At 44.4% G+C, this 16644-nt stretch overlaps 1 long non-coding RNA gene across 1 annotated transcript; it reads left to right on the forward strand.

Moving 5' to 3' along the window:
• The first annotated feature begins 5697 nt into the window (after positions 1-5697).
• LOC132342768 (uncharacterized) lies at positions 5698-15042 on the forward strand. The gene is made up of 3 exons (XR_009491249.1): positions 5698-6205; positions 12571-12681; positions 14640-15042. It is a non-coding gene; the product is annotated as an uncharacterized lncRNA (long non-coding RNA).
• Positions 15043-16644: the final 1602 nt, after the last annotated feature.

The following is a 16644-nucleotide window of genomic DNA, read 5'->3' on the forward strand; positions in this document are numbered from 1 at the left end:
AGCTCCCTCACCCACCCAGCTAGTGTAGGGTGCCCGGCAGGTTACGCTCCCCACCCAAACCCCATCCTCACCCCGCAGTGAGCTTAGCCAATGTCTGCTCTAAGTGTTCTTTGCCTCAGGTTGCATGGACTCTGGGGTATAATTTATGCTCCAGAGCTCCACACAGGATGGGGCTAAGTCTAGGCTTCACATGAGACCACAGCCATGCTTAGCTTCTGCACTAGATCCAGTTCCCTTGAACTGGAGCCTGGAAGAAAGAATCTTATGCAAACCTTTCATAGAGGAAGTGCTCTCAGGTGAAACTTATAGGGAAGTAGGGCATTAAAAATAAAGTTATTCTAACACTTGTCACTTCATGGCAAATAGATGGGGAAACAATGGAAACAGTGGCTGACTTTATTTTTCTGGGCTCCAAAATCACTGCAGATGGTGATTGCAGCCATGATATTAAAAGACACTTGCTCCTTGGAAGGAAAGTTATGACCAACCTAGACAGCATATTAAAAAACAGAGACATTACTTTGCCAGCAAAGGTCCATCTAATCAAGGCTATGGTTTTTCTAGTAGTCATGTATGGATGTGAGAGTTGGACTATAAAGAAAGCTGAGTGCTAAAGAATTGATGCTTTTGACCTGTGGTGTTGGAGAAGACTCTTGAGAGTCCCTTGGACTTCAAGGAGATCCAACCAGTCCATCCTAAAGGAGATCAGTCCTGGGTGTTCATTGGAAGACTGATGTTGAAGCTGAAACTCCAACATTTTGGCCACCTGATGCAAAGAGCTGACTCATTGGAAAAGACCCTGATGCTGAGAAAGATTGAGGGCAGGAGGAGAAGGGGATGACAGAGGATGAGGTGGTTGGATGGTATCACCAACTCGATGGACATGGGTTTGGGTGGACTCTGGGAGTTGGTGATGAACAGGGAGGCCTGGTGTGCTGCAGTTCATGGCATTGCAAAGAGTCAGACACGACTGAGCGACTGAACTGAACTGAACTGAACACTTGTTAAAACAGTAAGGAAGACTACTCGCTACTTCTGTGATGTGTTAAGACTAGGGCAATAGGGGAGAAAAGTCAGTTTCCACTCTGAATACAACAATGTGAGGGGATTCTGGGTGGAAAATTGTAAAGAGTAGACATCAAGGGTAGGGGGTGTTTCTTGCTAAACCGTTTTAGATTCTTACTGAAGTTTAGTTCAGTTCAGTTCAGTTCAGTTGCTCAGTCATGTCCGACTCTTTGAGACTCCATGAATTGCAGCATGCCAGGCCTCCCTGTCCATCACCATCTCCCGGAGTTCACTCAAACTCACATCCATTGAGTAGGTGATACAATCCAGCCATCTCATCCTCTGTCGTCCCCTTCTTCTCCTGCCCCCAACCCCCCAATCAGACTCTTTTCCAAAGAGTCAACTCTTTGCATGAGGTGGCCAAAGTACTGGAGTTTCAGCTTTAGCATCATTCCTTCCAAAGAACACCCAGGACTGATCTCCTTTAGAATGGACTGGCTGGATCTGAAGTTAGGATAGGGTAATCAGATACCAAGGGTGGAGGGATTCTTGCTAAACTGACTAGCAGGATTCTTGCTACAAGTAGACTAGGCAGGCCAAAGACAAGGCCCCAGGATGAGGCCTAGTTGAGTAGAAGTCTCTTCTGAGCTTCACTGAGTTTGGTCAAGGAGAGAGCCTTTGTCAGAGGGAAGCAGGGAGGAGCAGGGGAAGAATCAGGCAAAACTGTGGATTCAGTTGAAGTTTGGCCTCCGCTTGATCATAAAGAGTCCTATGTTGAAGCAAGGAAAATGGACTTTTTCTAATATCCTCATATCAGTTAGTATTTTGCTATGGACCAAACCCCAGGAGTTGTAATATATGCCAAATCTGGGCAATTCTCCCGAGACCTGAAAGTTACTAGGTTGGTGCAAAAGTAATAGTAGTTTTAGACCCTGAATTTTAAACGTTTATAACTAGGCTCAAGCACATCTTTATAAATATAAAAATAGGAATCATTACAATCAACACATTTTTGCCAATGAGAAATAAGTTTATTCCTGCAACAAACATTATCTGGACATTGGGATTCAGTAAACTCATAGAAAGCATTATCTTCGTCCTGCTGGTTGTGGAAACATTTTCCCTGCAAAAAGTTGTTGAGATGCTTGAAGAAGTGATAGCCTGTTGGCAAGAGGTCAGGTCAATATGGCAGATGAGGCAGAACTTTGTAGCCCATATCATTCAACTTGTGAAGCCATGCATGGTTGCATGTTGTCATGGAGAAGAACTGGGCCCTTTCTGTTGACTAATGCCAGCTGCAGGCATTGGAGTTTTGGGTGCATCTCTTTGATTTACTGAGCATTCTCAGATGTAATGGTTTTGCCGGGATTCAAAAAGCCATAGTGGATAAGACCAGGCAGCAGACCAGCAAACAGTGACCGTTGTTTTTGGTGCAAGTTTGGCTTTGGGAAGTGCTTTGGAACTTCTTCTCAACCCAACCACTGAGCTGGTGGCCATATAAAATCCACTTTTCGTCACACATTGCAATCTGATTGAGAAATGGATCACTGTTGTGTAGAATAAGAAAAGATGACACTTTAAGACAACAATTTGTGGTCAGCTCATAAGGCACCCACTTACTGAGCTTTTTCACCTTTCCAAATTGCTTCAAATGCCAAATGGCCATAGAATGGTTGACATTGAGTTCTTGGGCAACTTCTCACATAGCTATAAGAGGATCAGCTTTAATGACTCTCTCAGTTGGTCTTTGTCAACTTCCAATGGACAGCCACTACACGCCTCATCTTCAAGGCTCTCATCTCCTTTGCAAAAATTCTTGAACCACCACTGCACTGTACACTCATTATCAGTTCCTGGGCCAAATGCATTGATGATATTGCGAGTTGTCTCTTCTGCTTTGGGACCCATTTTGAACTCAAATAAGAAAATCGCTTGAATTTGCTTTTTGTCTAACATAATTTCATAGTCTAAAATACATATAAACATCAAATTATAATTCATTAGCAAAAAACATAAAGCAAATGCACACTAAAATGATATATACCACACCACATTTGTTGAAGAATGTATTCCAATATCAAATGGCAAAGTCCAACAACACAAAATCACAATTACTCTTGCACCAGCCTAATATCACAGTCCACACTCAGGGCAGCCGAGAAAGATCAGCAGCCCAGCTGATTTAAGGCAGGTTGAGCAGAGAACAAGCATCCTCTGCTGTAGCATTTCCCCTTTCCCTACCCTGCCTCCTGAGAGCACTGCCCGCACAGTAAGCCTCATCACAGGCACTGCTTCCAAAAAACCCAACAGGGACACCCCAGAGCACTAAGGTTCAAGAGTTCCCCTTGCTCTGGTGACCACAGGCGGCTGGAGTCCTGAAAGCCTCTCTATTCCAAGCTCTAAGAGAGTGCCTGCAGCAGTTGGCTCCTGCCATTCCCCCCAGAACAGAATCCATGTTCCCTTCTTTTAATAACAGTACCCTGATTTTCGGGATTCCCTCCTGGCTCAGACGGTAAAGAGTCTACCTGCAATGTGGAAGACCTGAGTTCGATCCCTGGGTCGGGAAGATCCCCTGGAGAAGAAAATGGCAACTCGCTCCAGTATTCTTGCCTGGAAAATCCCATGGACAGAGGAGCCTGGAGGGATACAGTCCATGGGGTCACAAAGAGTCAGACACGACTGAGCGACTTCACTTTCACTTTTCACTTTCACCCTGATTTTCCTCTGTGGAATCCACTACCCCTTCTCAATGTATAAAGTTTGGACATAACATATGTGCATGCATGCACACACATACTCTCTCTCTCTCACACACACACACACTTACACACTTAGCCCTGGACAATCAGTCAAAGGATGGGAGTGTGATCCCACCTGAGCCAGTGAGCCTCAGTCCTGAGATCTTTGCTTGGAGGCATCTGAGGATCATCTGCCTGCAGATGTGAAGATTCTGCCTGAGACTGAGGCAATCACAAAAGCAAATTAAACCAAGTCAGAGAATTTGAAAGACAGCTGACAACATTTGAACTCCAGGTCAATCTCTGGACTCTTTAGTTGTATGAACCAATTCAGCCCTCTCAGCAGATGGGAACTGCTCCAGCCACCTGGAGATGAGTTTCAGTCACACCCAAGTGACCCTCCCCTGACTCATATCACTGATGAGGGTCTGGTGAAAAGCCTCTTTCAGAAAATTGTCTATTTTGAGATGTGTGATAGGGTGTAAGTGGTAAGTACTCCGTATGTACAGTCCTTTCTATGCATTCATTTCCTTATTTGGACTATTTGGTGCCGGAAGTCCTGGCCTCCAGGGGAGATTTCTTTTAGAGTGCTCCCTGGGGTTCTCAGCTCTCGCATCCAACCCCCAGTCTCCCAAGACTCTGAGCTCTGGTGCCTTAGGAAAACTTAATTCACAAGCACCATATCCTCTCCCTGCTCCTAACACCACCTCCGGGAATCAGTCTAGGAAGAACAATGGGGCCCAACCTCAGTGTACACGTCTGCGAGCTGGGCCCATCCTGCGGATCCTCTGTCTACTGGAGCAGCTCTCCTGGTTTTGGTGACTCTTGTTCATCATTTCACTCTCCATGCAGACATCCCACGCCCCAGCCTGGGTACTGGCTGTGTGAGGGGGCTGGAGGGACCCTCTATGTGAAGGCATGTGGGAAGGTGGTGCTGCCCCTAGAGCTGGCCTGGAGCTGCTGAGAGCCGCTGTGTCCAGAAGGCCAGCTTGAGAATGACACCAATCCAAAGGAAGCACAGCTGAGAAGCATCTACGTCATGTGAGAGGGGGTGCACCATCATTCGAACACCTCATTTCAGTCATATCTGAAATCTGGAGCCTCTTTGTTGCTAAGCCAATACATTCCCTTTTTCAGTCAGTTTAAGCAGGATCTTGTCACTTTAAACAATAATTATGTGTAGATGAGATAGTAACTAGAGGCAAAGAGCTTTGTGTGGGCACAAGAGGGGACCTAGGTCCTGACTCACTGAACTCAGGGCCGGCTCTTTTTTGCCTTTAGCTTATAACTGATACCTGTAACGTGAAAGATTCCTGAATCTGTATCACCTCCTCCTAAATCCTTTCCTAGCTGCTCTGTGCTGCCCAAATCTCACCTTTTAGGTAAAGGCACCCCCACTTGAGGAGTGCATCCTGAGAGGAAACGTTCTAACCTCAGCTTCGGAGTCTGTCACATGAGTGCAGGTTTTGCAATAGAGGTACGAGGTCACCTATCAATTGTTAGCTCTGAGTGAGCTAAGCTGGGAGAGCAAATAATCCAGTATGTCATTGGCTTAAAACACATGTATGTTTCAGCCCTACAGAGTTCACTACGAATTCAGGAGACTCTCAGGGCAACTGGCCTCTGTGAAGTGACTCGGTGACCCAGGTGGCCCTGATCTGGTGAATCTGCAGTCTCAGTGCACACGCCCTTGTGCCGCAGCAGGGGAAACACGCATACACCTCTCTTGTGCCCCTCTTCCAAACTTCAGCCCACATGTGCCTATGCCAAGTAGCCAAAGTCATCCCAAGGCCCTGTTCAAACAAGGGGGCCTAGAAAGTATGCTTTTAACGTGCCTAGAAAGAGAAGAGACCCCTTGTGGGTAAGCATTAGTGATGTCCACCAAGCATTGTGGGCATAGGAGTGACCACTGAAAGGGTCCGTGAGGATACATGGCTCAAAGTGAGCATGTGACTGACTCCTGCTAAGAACCCCTGCTGCAGGCAGAGGGCAGGGCGGTCCCAGCCTAGATTGTGGGAAAGAAGCCAGGACTCCTCCCTGCCTTGGTTTGGTGTGCTCTCTGGGTTTTAAAATTATTTCCACTGGCTTCTGTATTCACTAGAGACTGCTTCTATGTGTTCAAAACCCAACCGCCCCAGTTTACCCCATGGGGTTTATTTTTCTAGTGTGACAGAAAGTGCAGGGGAGGCCACTCAGGACTGGAATTGTGACTCCAAACCTGGGGACCATCCTCAGCTTGTACTTTCATTCTCATGACCACCTCATTGTCACAGGCACACCTTGGCTTCTCCACCTGTCAAGAAGACAGGAGCAAAGAGAAACATCTAGAAGGAGGAGATGGCACCTATGTCAGGAAAGCAAAACTTTCTCACAAAAAACCAGCGGATCTCTGCTTAGGTCTCGTCAGTACCCATGTCACATGACCACTCTCACCACAACGGTCTGGGAAATACAGTTTTTAGGTGAGCATATTTCTGCATTGAAGAAATTGAGATTCTATTATCAAGTAAGAAGGAGAGAATGGGTATTAGGAAGGCAAATTAACAGGTAAATATTAGACAACTTGCCCAAAATTCAATCTCTATTGGGTTTTTTTTGAAAATTGAGAAGACTTGATAATAGGGGGTCTGTATTTCTCAATATCAAAGTCTGCTGGAGGCAAGTTGGCTCCTCCCCTTAGGAAGCGTACCTCTCAGAATTGTGTGTGCTTGTTTGTGTGTATGTATATCACACCCCCTGCCTCAGCCAGAGCCAGGCTCCTGGGCATGTGATCTGTGCAGTCTCACAGGGCCCCAGGCTTGGTTTACTGCTCTGCTCTCACTGCCTGAATTTTTAAACAAAGAGTCCTGCATTTACATTTTGCACTGGGCTCTACAAATTATGCACCCAGCCCTGGGCTGCCTTTCCTGCGCATTGTTCCTATGGTTCCTGGTGAACTAGAAATTATACGGAATCAGGAGCCAGAGGGACCTGAATTCAAAATTAGCTCAGAATTGTTGGGCAAGTTACTTAGTACCCTCTAATCTCAGTTTTCTCATCTGTTAAAAGAAATAAAATCACTTTTCTGGTGGGATTGTGGTGAGGATTTAATGTGATCCAGGATTTAAGGGCGTGGCCCACCATTGGGTGTACCCCATGTTCCCACACTGGTCATGGTCATTTTAATGCGATTTCCATTTCTGTTGAGAAGCCCACTCCTACCACACCAGGTGCAAGCAATCACACCTGTCCAAAGACAGAGTCTGACACTCAAAGCTGGGCGAATGACATGCAAAGGATGTCTCAGGCTGCTAGATCTGGAGCTGGTATTCTTAGCCTCCCATCCTCATTTGAGCAAGGAAGCCCCCATGCTCACTGGATGCCAGAGCAGAGAAGGAAGTAAGGCTCAGAAGTGAAGGGGAGTTGGCCTGAGAGGGGCCCATTGGCCTGGTCAGGCTAACAAGAGCTATTGGTGCATCCCTGAGGGCTGGGAGACGCACTGCCTACTCAGTCACTGTGATGAAAGAACAGGATCCAAGTTTGCTCCATGGGAATGGAGAAAAGAGAAGCGGTTGAGTGAGAGCAGAAGCCTTCAGCATTCACCTGAACAAAGCCAACTCATCTGAGCGGCTCAGAGAGGCCAATGTGTAGCAGAAGACAGTTCCAAAGCATCATTAATACAGTGCAAGCAATCACCAGGTGAAACTTCAACCTCTGCCACCACTGCTGACTTCACACGGGAAAAAGTCACTTGAATCTTTTCTCACCACATTCCCTCCAGGATTAAACAAAAGTGCAGCCGTTAGTAGATCTTCATGGATGAGCTTGAATCCCTGCCAGGCCTCTCTTCCTTTGTGGATTAGCACAAAAACCTCTAAGACCCATGGGAAGAAGCACAGGGCTGGACCAGAACTTCAGCTAATATAGCCTGGCACATAGCCTGGCAGACTGGGCTCTGCCAATGAAAATTCAAACAAAATAAATATAACACATGTGATTTTGTTCCTTGACATACAGTGCAAGACATAGAAGCACTGCGTGTCTATTCTATACTAAATACACGAATCTGGCTCGTTCACTGCCCTCCTACCCACTCTTTCACCAGCTGTTGTTAGTGGGCGATAGCACCTCCCTGGTGCTTTGGGGGAGGCTCTCCCTGCCCTCAGGGTCTGCAGGAACCTGGGGTGCCTACAAAGTGAAAATGTTAGTCACTCAGTCATGTCTGACTCTTTGCAACCTCATGGACTGTAGCCCACCAGGCTCCTCTGTCCATGGAATTCTCCAGGCAAGAATACTGGAGTGAGTAGCCATTTCCTTCTCCAGGGGATCTTCCCAACCCAGGGATCAACCCCTGCTTCCTGCATTGCAGATGGATTCTTTGCCACCTGAGCCACCAGGGATTCCTATACAGTCCACACCCTCAAATATCCTCAGCGTCTCGAGGTGGTCAGTTCCCAGGCTCCCTGCCTTCCCACATCCCATGAGATTGACTACAAGGCTGTAGTCCAGTCTTTCCACACCAAGCCTAGTTCAGATCATTAGACCTTTCTGATTCAGAATACTGGATATCTGAAAAACTTCTCTAGGGATGCCACAGAGCTGTCCCCTCTCCACATACTGAGAGGGTAACAGGCAGGAAGGCTAAGGGTCTCCAAATGGAGGAAATAGGCTCCAAGTGTCAGACATTTTTTCTCTCTCTCTTAAGCAGCAGGAGGAAATAAACTACAAGTGTCAGATTTTTTCCCTTCTCTATACAAAATTAAAAGGTGTCTTTTAAAATTCTGTGTTACCATGACAACACCTGGTTCCACCTGAACTGAACTTTTCTCAAGCCATGAGCTAACCAATGCATTTTTCTTATGGAAATGTTTTTCTTAAGCTATGTTAATGAACTATGTATTTACCCTGGAATCTGTCTTTCTTCAAGTTCCACCTAAAACTCAGAACTGAGAATGGCTCAATAAACCAGTATGTTTTACTCATATGATTGTTCTCCTAATCTATCTTAATGAGGCTACCTATTTGCTTGGAAACCTGCCTTTCTTCAATATACATGTCAATCATTTTATGGCCCGGGATGGCTCACCTTGTGCCTGTGTTATCTCAGACTGCATGTTGCGGGTGAGGGGCCTGGTGCCACTCTCTGAGTTTTGAGACATTTCAGTCCAGTTCAGTAGCTCAGTCATGTTCAATTCGTTGTATCCCCATGGACAGCAGCATGCCAGGCTTCCCTGTCCATCGCCAGCTCCCAGAGCTTATGCAAACTCATGTCCGATGAGTTGGTGATGCCATTCAACCATCTCATCCTCTGTCATCATCTTTTCCTCCTGCCTTGAATATTTCCCAGCATCAGGATCTTTTCCAATGAGTCAGTCCTTCCCATCAGGTGGCCAAAGTATTGGAATTTCAGCTTCAGCATCAGTCCTTCCAATAAATATTCAGGACTGATTTTTCTTTAGGATTTACTGGTTTGATTTCTTTGCAATCCAAGGGACTCTTCAGAATCTTCTCCAACACCACAGTTCAAAAGCATCAATTCTTCAGCACTCAGCTTTCTTTATAGTCCAACTCTCTCATCCAAATGTCTCACACTGAGACATTTCCTTTCTCTAATTAGCAGCTTGCTAGTAGGTATATCAGTTCAGTTCAGTTCAGTTTCTCAGTCATGTTCGAATCTTTGCAACCCCATGATTTGCAGCACGCCATGCCTCCCTGTCCATCACCAACTCCCCGAGTTCACTCAAACTCACATCCATCGAGTCGGTGATGCCATCCAGCCATCTCATCCTCTGTCGTCCCCTTCTCCTCCTGCCCCCTATCCCTCCCAGCATCAGAGTCTTTTCCAATGAGTCGACTCTTCGCATGAGGTGGCCAAAGTATTGGAGTTTCAGCTTTAGCATCAGTCCTTCCAATGAACACCCATGACTGATCTCCTTTAGGATGGACTGGTTGGATGTCCTTGCAGTCCAAGGGACTCTCAAGAGTCTTCTCCAACACCACAGTTCAAAAGCATCAATTCTTCGGCACTCAGCCTTCTTCACAGTCCAACTCTCACATCCATACATGACCACTGGAAAAACCATAGCCTTGACTAGACGGACCTTTGTTGGCAAAGTAATGTCTCTGCTTTTGAATATGCTACCTAGGTTGCTCATAACTTTCCTTCCAAGGAGTAAACGTCTTTTAATTTCATGGCTGCAATCACCATCTGCAGTGATTTTGGAGCCTCTGAAATAAAGACTGACACTGTTTCCCCATCTATTTGCCACGAAGTGATAGGGCCAGATGCCATGATCTTCGTTTTCTGAATGTTGAGCTTTAAGACAACCTTTTCACTCTCCTCTTTCACTTTCATCAAGAGGCTTTTTAGTTCCTCTTCATTTTCTGCCATAAGGGTGGTGTCATCTGCATATCTGAGGTTATTGGTATTTCTCCTGGGAATCTTGATTCCAGCTTGTGCTTCTTCCAGCCCAGCGTTTCTCATGATGTACTCTGCATGGAAGTTAAATAAGCAGGGTGACAATATACGGCCTTGACATACTCCTTTTACTATTTGGAACCAGTCTGTTGTTCCATGTCCAGTTCTAACTGTCGCTTCCTGACCTGCATATAGGTTTCTCAAGAGGCAGGTCAGGTGGTCTGGTATTCCCATCTCTTTCAGAATTTTCCAGTTTATTGTGATCCACACAGTCAAAGGTTTTGGCATAGTCAATAAAGCAGAAATAGATGTTTATCTGGAACTCTCTTGCTTTTTCCATGATCCAGCGGATGTTCACAATTTGATCTCTCATTCTTCTGCCTTTTCTAAATCCAGCTTGAACATCTGGAAGTTCACGGTTCACATATTGCTGAAGCCTGGCTTGGACAATTTTGAGTATCACTTTACTAGTGCGTGTGAGATGAGTGCAATTGTGTGGTAATTTGAGCATTCTTTGGCATTGCCTTTCTTTGGGATTGGAATGAAAACTGACTTTTTCCAGTCCTGTGGCCACTGCTGAGTTTTCCAAATTTGCTGGCATATTGAGTGCAGCACTTTCACAGCATCATCTTTCAGGATTTGAAATAGCTCAACTGGAATTCCATCACCTCCACTAGCTTTGTTCGTAGTGATGCTTCCTAAGGCCTACTTGACTTCACATTCTAGGATGTCTGGTTCTAGATGAGTGATCACACCATTGTGATTATCTTGGTCGTGAAGATCTTTTTTGTACAGTTCTTCTGTGTATTCTTGCCACCTCTTCTTAATATCTTCTGCTTCTGTTAGGTCCATACCATTTCTGTCCTTTATCAAGCCCATCTTTGCATGAAATGTTCCCTTGGTATCTCTAATTTTCTTGAAGAGATCTCTAGTCTTTCCCATTCTGTTGTTTTCCTCTATTTCTTTGCATTGATCGCTGAGGAAGGCTTTCTTATCTCTCCTTGCTCTTCTTTGGAACTTTGCATTCAGATGCATATATCTTTCCTTTTCTCCTTTATTTTTCAGTTCTCTTCTTTTCACAGCTATTTGTAAGGCCTCCCCAGACAGCCATTTTGCTTTTTTGCATTTCTTTTCACTGGGGATGGTCTTGATCCCTGTCTCCTGTACAATGTCAAGAACCTCCATCCATAGTTCATCAGGCACTCTATCAGATCTAGGCCCTTAAATCTATTTCTCACTTCCACTGTATAATCATAAGGGATTTGATTTAGGTCATAGTTGAATGGTCTAGTGGTTTTCCCTACTTTCTTCAATTTAAGTCTGAATTTGGCAATAAGGAGTTCATATATATAACTTCCTGCTAAAGATTAGCAGGGGGGGCATTCTTTCTGCCCCCTTCTGATGTCTATGTCAGAAGCTTTCTCTATCTCTTTAATGCTTTAATAAAATTTCATTACACAAAAGCTCTGAGCGATCAAGCCTCATCACTGGCCCCAGATTGAATTCCTTTCCTCCAGAGGCCAAGAATCCCAGCGTCTTTCATGGTCAGCAACAACCTTTCAATCCCAGGGTTTGTGCAAGGTGGCACATATCTCCATCTACTATCTCAAACCCCTAAACCCTCTTACCCTTCCCTAACTTCAGGGAAGCTCACTGCCACCCACTTCAATTAGACCATGACTTCCCTTTAAGCTTCCCTCAATGGGGGAGTGAGTACTGGCAGGGAGAGGGCACAGGGGACCTTTCAGGTACTGAAAAATGTTATACATTCATCTAGGAGTTGTCTCAAGTAGTACAAATGTGAGGTCCAAGCAGCTGCACATTCAGCGTGAGGGCACTAACCAAGCAAAGCGTTTGTGGTCCACAGGGCAGAAAGCCAAACTCGGACATCAGGAGTTCGCAGCAAAGAAAGGATTTACTGCAGAGCACTGAGCAAGGAAGTGGGAGACAAGCCTCAGATCCACTCCAACTTGATTTTTGAGTTTGAGTTGTTTGTTTGTTTGTTTTTTTAAAGAAGAACAAAGAGGCTGGGATTAATCATTATTTTTTTGATATTTCTTAATTGTTGTTTCTGGAGCCTGGATGCTTCTGGTTTATGATTCTGCAGCCCAGTGGTCCAGAGCTCAGGGGTCTGTTAGCTCATCTTACCCTGGAGAAACAACCTGAGTTTGTACATTAATGATAATAATGATAATAGCAATTTGAACATTTGCAATGTTATCGACCGCAACAATTTTAGTCACATGATTCTAGCTGATTATTGTTTAGTTAGCAAAGAATTGAGGTCAGAGGGGATAAAAAAGGGAATAAAGTTCTGGGTATAGAGATTAATCATAAACTTGGTAAGGGAACTCAGTTTTGGGGGTGACTCCATTTCACACATGTTACTGTGTGTGTTGTAAAGAAAAAAATATTGCCTGTCCCTTCCAGCTCTTCAAAGATCAAGCCATTAGCCACTGCAGTCACCCGCCAACAGTGCACCCTTAGAGGAATTCAGGATGGAGAGAAGTTGGAAGCATCCTGTACTTTGGATATACTGACGTAAGAGAGTTAAGATGCATATCCAAGGAAACATTTCAATGATTCAGAATCTTGCATATTCCCATAAACAGAAAGCACTAAAATCATTAACTTGAGATGTCTATGTTTAGCAGTAATCATTTTCTGCTTGAATACATGTTTTTTCCAGCAAATATATATATATGTATAGTTTCTTCATCCCCTGGAGAAGGGAATGGCTTACCCCCTCCAGTATTCCATGGACAGAGGAAAACCTCCTGGCTCCTCCTTTACCTCTTGGGAGCAATTCCTCAGAACTAACTGAAAGGCTCTCTCCTGGGCTATAGTTCTCAGTAAGGCCCCCAAACAAAATTTAATACAAAACTTTTATGTTGTGTTTTTATTTCAGCCACCAGTGTTACAGTTCAGTTTTTAAAATGTGCTCCACCAATCTATTAGCTTAGACTGAAGGTGGCAAACAGCCAATATGTGGCCATACAAAGCGGCAACTCATAAGTTCACCCTAATATTTTCACCTGGCTCAGCGTATAGTGTGTGCTTTTAAGTAAAATTTGCTTTCAACCTTTGAAATGGAAGATTTTACGTAAAATTCAAGGTTTCTGGCTCTAGTCAGAAGCCTATGTGTGTGTGCTTAGTCACTCAGTCATGTCCGACTCTTTGGGACCCCATGGACTGTAGCCCACTAGGCACCTCTGTCCATGGGGATTCTCCAGGCAAGAATACTGGAGTGGGTTGCCATGCTGTCCTCCAGGGGATCTTCCCAACCCAGGGATCAAACCCAGGTCTCCCACCTTGCAAGAAGATTCTTTACCATCTGAGCCACCAGGGAAGCCCTAATCAGAAGCCAAGGAGCACTTAATCTTCAGCTGTAGACAAAAATCTCCAACATGCTCCTGGAGAGAGTTGGGGCTGGTTTCCAGAAGTGCCTGGGGTGGGAATAGGGGAACGCTGTTGTGAAGTAGGGACTCCTCTCATTTCTTCGTGAAATAAATCCCTGTAGCAGAAAGCACGGAGAAGGCAATGGCACCCCACTCCAGTACTCCTGCCTGGAAAATCCCATGGATGGAGGAGCCTGGAAGGCTGCAGTCCATGGGGTCGCTGAGGGTCGGACACAACTGAGCGACTTCACTTTCACTTTTCACTTTCATGCACTGGAGAAGGAAATGGCAACCCACTCCAGTGTTTTTGCCTGGAGAATCCCAGGGACGGGGGAGCCTAGTGGGCTGCCGTCTATGGGGTCACACAGAGTCGGACATGACTGAAGCGACTTAGCAGCAGCAGCAGAAAGCAAGATGATTTTTTCTATCAGGTTCTCCTGCTATATCAAATAAAACAAAATTTACAAAAGTAAAAAATACATTTGCATACATATCTATCTAGCTGTCTATTTAAACATACATATGTTTTTTTCCCCTTTCTTTCACTTAAATCTTCACTTACTAGTTTCCATTCAACATTTTTTCTTTCATGAGTCTCTATTCATTTTTTCCAGCAATTTACAAATGCCCCCCTACTCTTAAAACAATTGAAATCACAGTTAGAAACCCTGATAATTTCACAAAAGCAGAAGTTATTAAATGCAAATGTTGGCAAAAGTTTTTAATACTTCAGAAAGTCATGAAAAATGCCAAAGTAAGCTCATTTCTGCTGCAGATTTAATTCTTTCTCTTCTTAAAATCTAGAAATCCCCTGACTTCCCAAGAAGACCCAAACAAGCCTTAAATGGAGGTGACGTGAGGCCACATCAGACTGATCCCCCCTCCCCAAAACCCCAGGATGGCAGAAAAGTGGGCAGCTCTGAGAAAGCAGGAGATGGAAAACCCCCTAATAGTCCTCATAGTACTCTAAGCTCAGTACTGAAATGATAGAAAAACAGTTAATCCCACAGCTTACAGTCTCCACTACTGATAATCATGAAAACAAAACTACTTTATACAGTTGTTCTGCTTTGTGCTTTTCAAAATTTTTTTACTTATTAGGAACTCATTGAAACCTGAAGAGACTGGAAAGCTGCCCTTGAAATTTGAATGCTGAGGGGACATGAAGAGCTCAAGGTTATTCTGAAATCTGTTTTGCAATCAGAATGAGGACAAGAACCAGGTTCTCCAGACATCAGTGCAACCCCACTTTCTAGATCCTGGACACATCCCAGTACTGCTGGAGCCAATACTTCATCTTACTGCCAGCTGAATAAGAAAATGAGACAGTGTCTCTGCCCTGGTCTTTGACTTGTTTGCTCACCCAAATCAGGCCTTAGGGACAGCATGTCTCAACCATCTCAACCACAATTAGATTTGGTTCTTCTAATTCTGGACACTTTGCTTATAATGTCAATTAGGAATCTGTCATTCAGATGGTGAAACTCAGATGGTGAAACTAATTAGGCTTCAATGTGATGATTGTTCACAGAGATGAGAGACTCAGATGAGATTAAGGAAGCTAAAAAGTGATTGTCACCTCCTTGGTGGAGGCAGCCAGGACCTGGTAACCAAAGAAAAACATTATTCAGCCATAGGCCAGAGGGACATGGGGAGGAAAGACTGCTATTGTGGGACTGGGAGGGCTAGCCACTGCAAGAGACAGGGTGCAGAGCAAGAGGAAACAGAAAATAAACAGTCCAATCTCCCTTCCTTCTCACACTCCAATACCCTGTCAGTGGCTCCCATTGGCCATTGCAGGTCACAGGACTCAGCTTCCTGGGGTCACAAAAAGTGAGTGAAGAATCAGTGTATGTCGGCAAAGTGATGAGGACAGGAAATAAGCAGCATTCCTTATTCTCAGGGCTTCAGTTTCCTCATCTGTAAAACTGGATAATATCTACCTCATGGTGCTGTTCTGAGGATAAAAAATAATATGGTGGGTTGACCAAAACATTCATTTCTTTTCCTTTCTGTAAGATAGCTAAATATTTTTAGATCATATTTTAACAACTGTCATATCATATCATTTTTTAAAAAACATCAAAATTAGTAATTTTTGTGTAGCCACTTTAATATTGAAGATGGAAGAAAAAAAAGCAACATTTTGGCATATTGTGATTTATTACTTCACGAAAGGTAAAAACTGAAACACACAAAATAAGATTCATGTAGCATAAGAGAAGGTGTCGTAAGTGATCGAATGTGTCAAAAGTGATTTGAATTAGTGAACAGAAAGTGCATAATCTTCTGAATGGTTGTTGCTGAGCCATGAAAGATGCTGGGATTCTTGGCCTCCAGAGGAGAGAAATTCAATCCCGGGCCAGTGACGAAGCTTGATTGCTCAGAGCATTTGTGTGATAAAGTTCTATTAAAGTACAAAAGAGATAGAGAAAGCTTCTGACATAGACACCAGAAGGAGGCAGAAAGAGTGCCCCCCTGCTAGTCTTTAGCCAGATGTTTTGCCTGTTCAGTTCAGTCGCTCAGTCGTGTCTGACTCTTTGCGACCCCATGAATTGCAGCACACCAGGCCTCCCTATCCATGCCTGTTAGAAAGCTATTAATCAGATAAGAGAAACACCTCAAGGCTGAGGGAGCTTCACCAGGCCCCTCTTCCACAATATGCATTTTTGAGACAGGATGGCATGAGGTGTGTCATCCCCCAGCCATAAAACAATTGATATGAATACTGGTTTATTGAGCTATTATCAGCCCAAGGTTTGAGAAAAGGAAAAAATTAGTCTTAGAATCATTTTTAAGAAAGGCAAATTCTAAAACAAATACATAGTCTCATTAACATAGCTTAAGGAAAACATTTCCATAAGAAAAATGCATTGGTTAGCTCAAGGTTTGAGAAAAGTCAAGTTCAGGTGAAACCAGGTGTCATCATGGCAACACAGAATTTCAAAAGAAGCCTCCTTTTAATTTTGTATAGAGAAGTGAAAAAAAAAAAAAATCTGACACTTGTAGTTTGTTTCCTCCTGCCCCTTAAGGGAGAGAGAAAAAATGTCTGACACTTGTAGCCTATTTCCTCCTTTTGGAGACCCCTAGCCTTCCTGCCTGTTAC

This window comes from Bos taurus, chromosome 18, assembly GCF_002263795.3.
Source record: "Bos taurus isolate L1 Dominette 01449 registration number 42190680 breed Hereford chromosome 18, ARS-UCD2.0, whole genome shotgun sequence".
Classification (NCBI taxonomy): Eukaryota; Metazoa; Chordata; class Mammalia; order Artiodactyla; family Bovidae; genus Bos; species Bos taurus.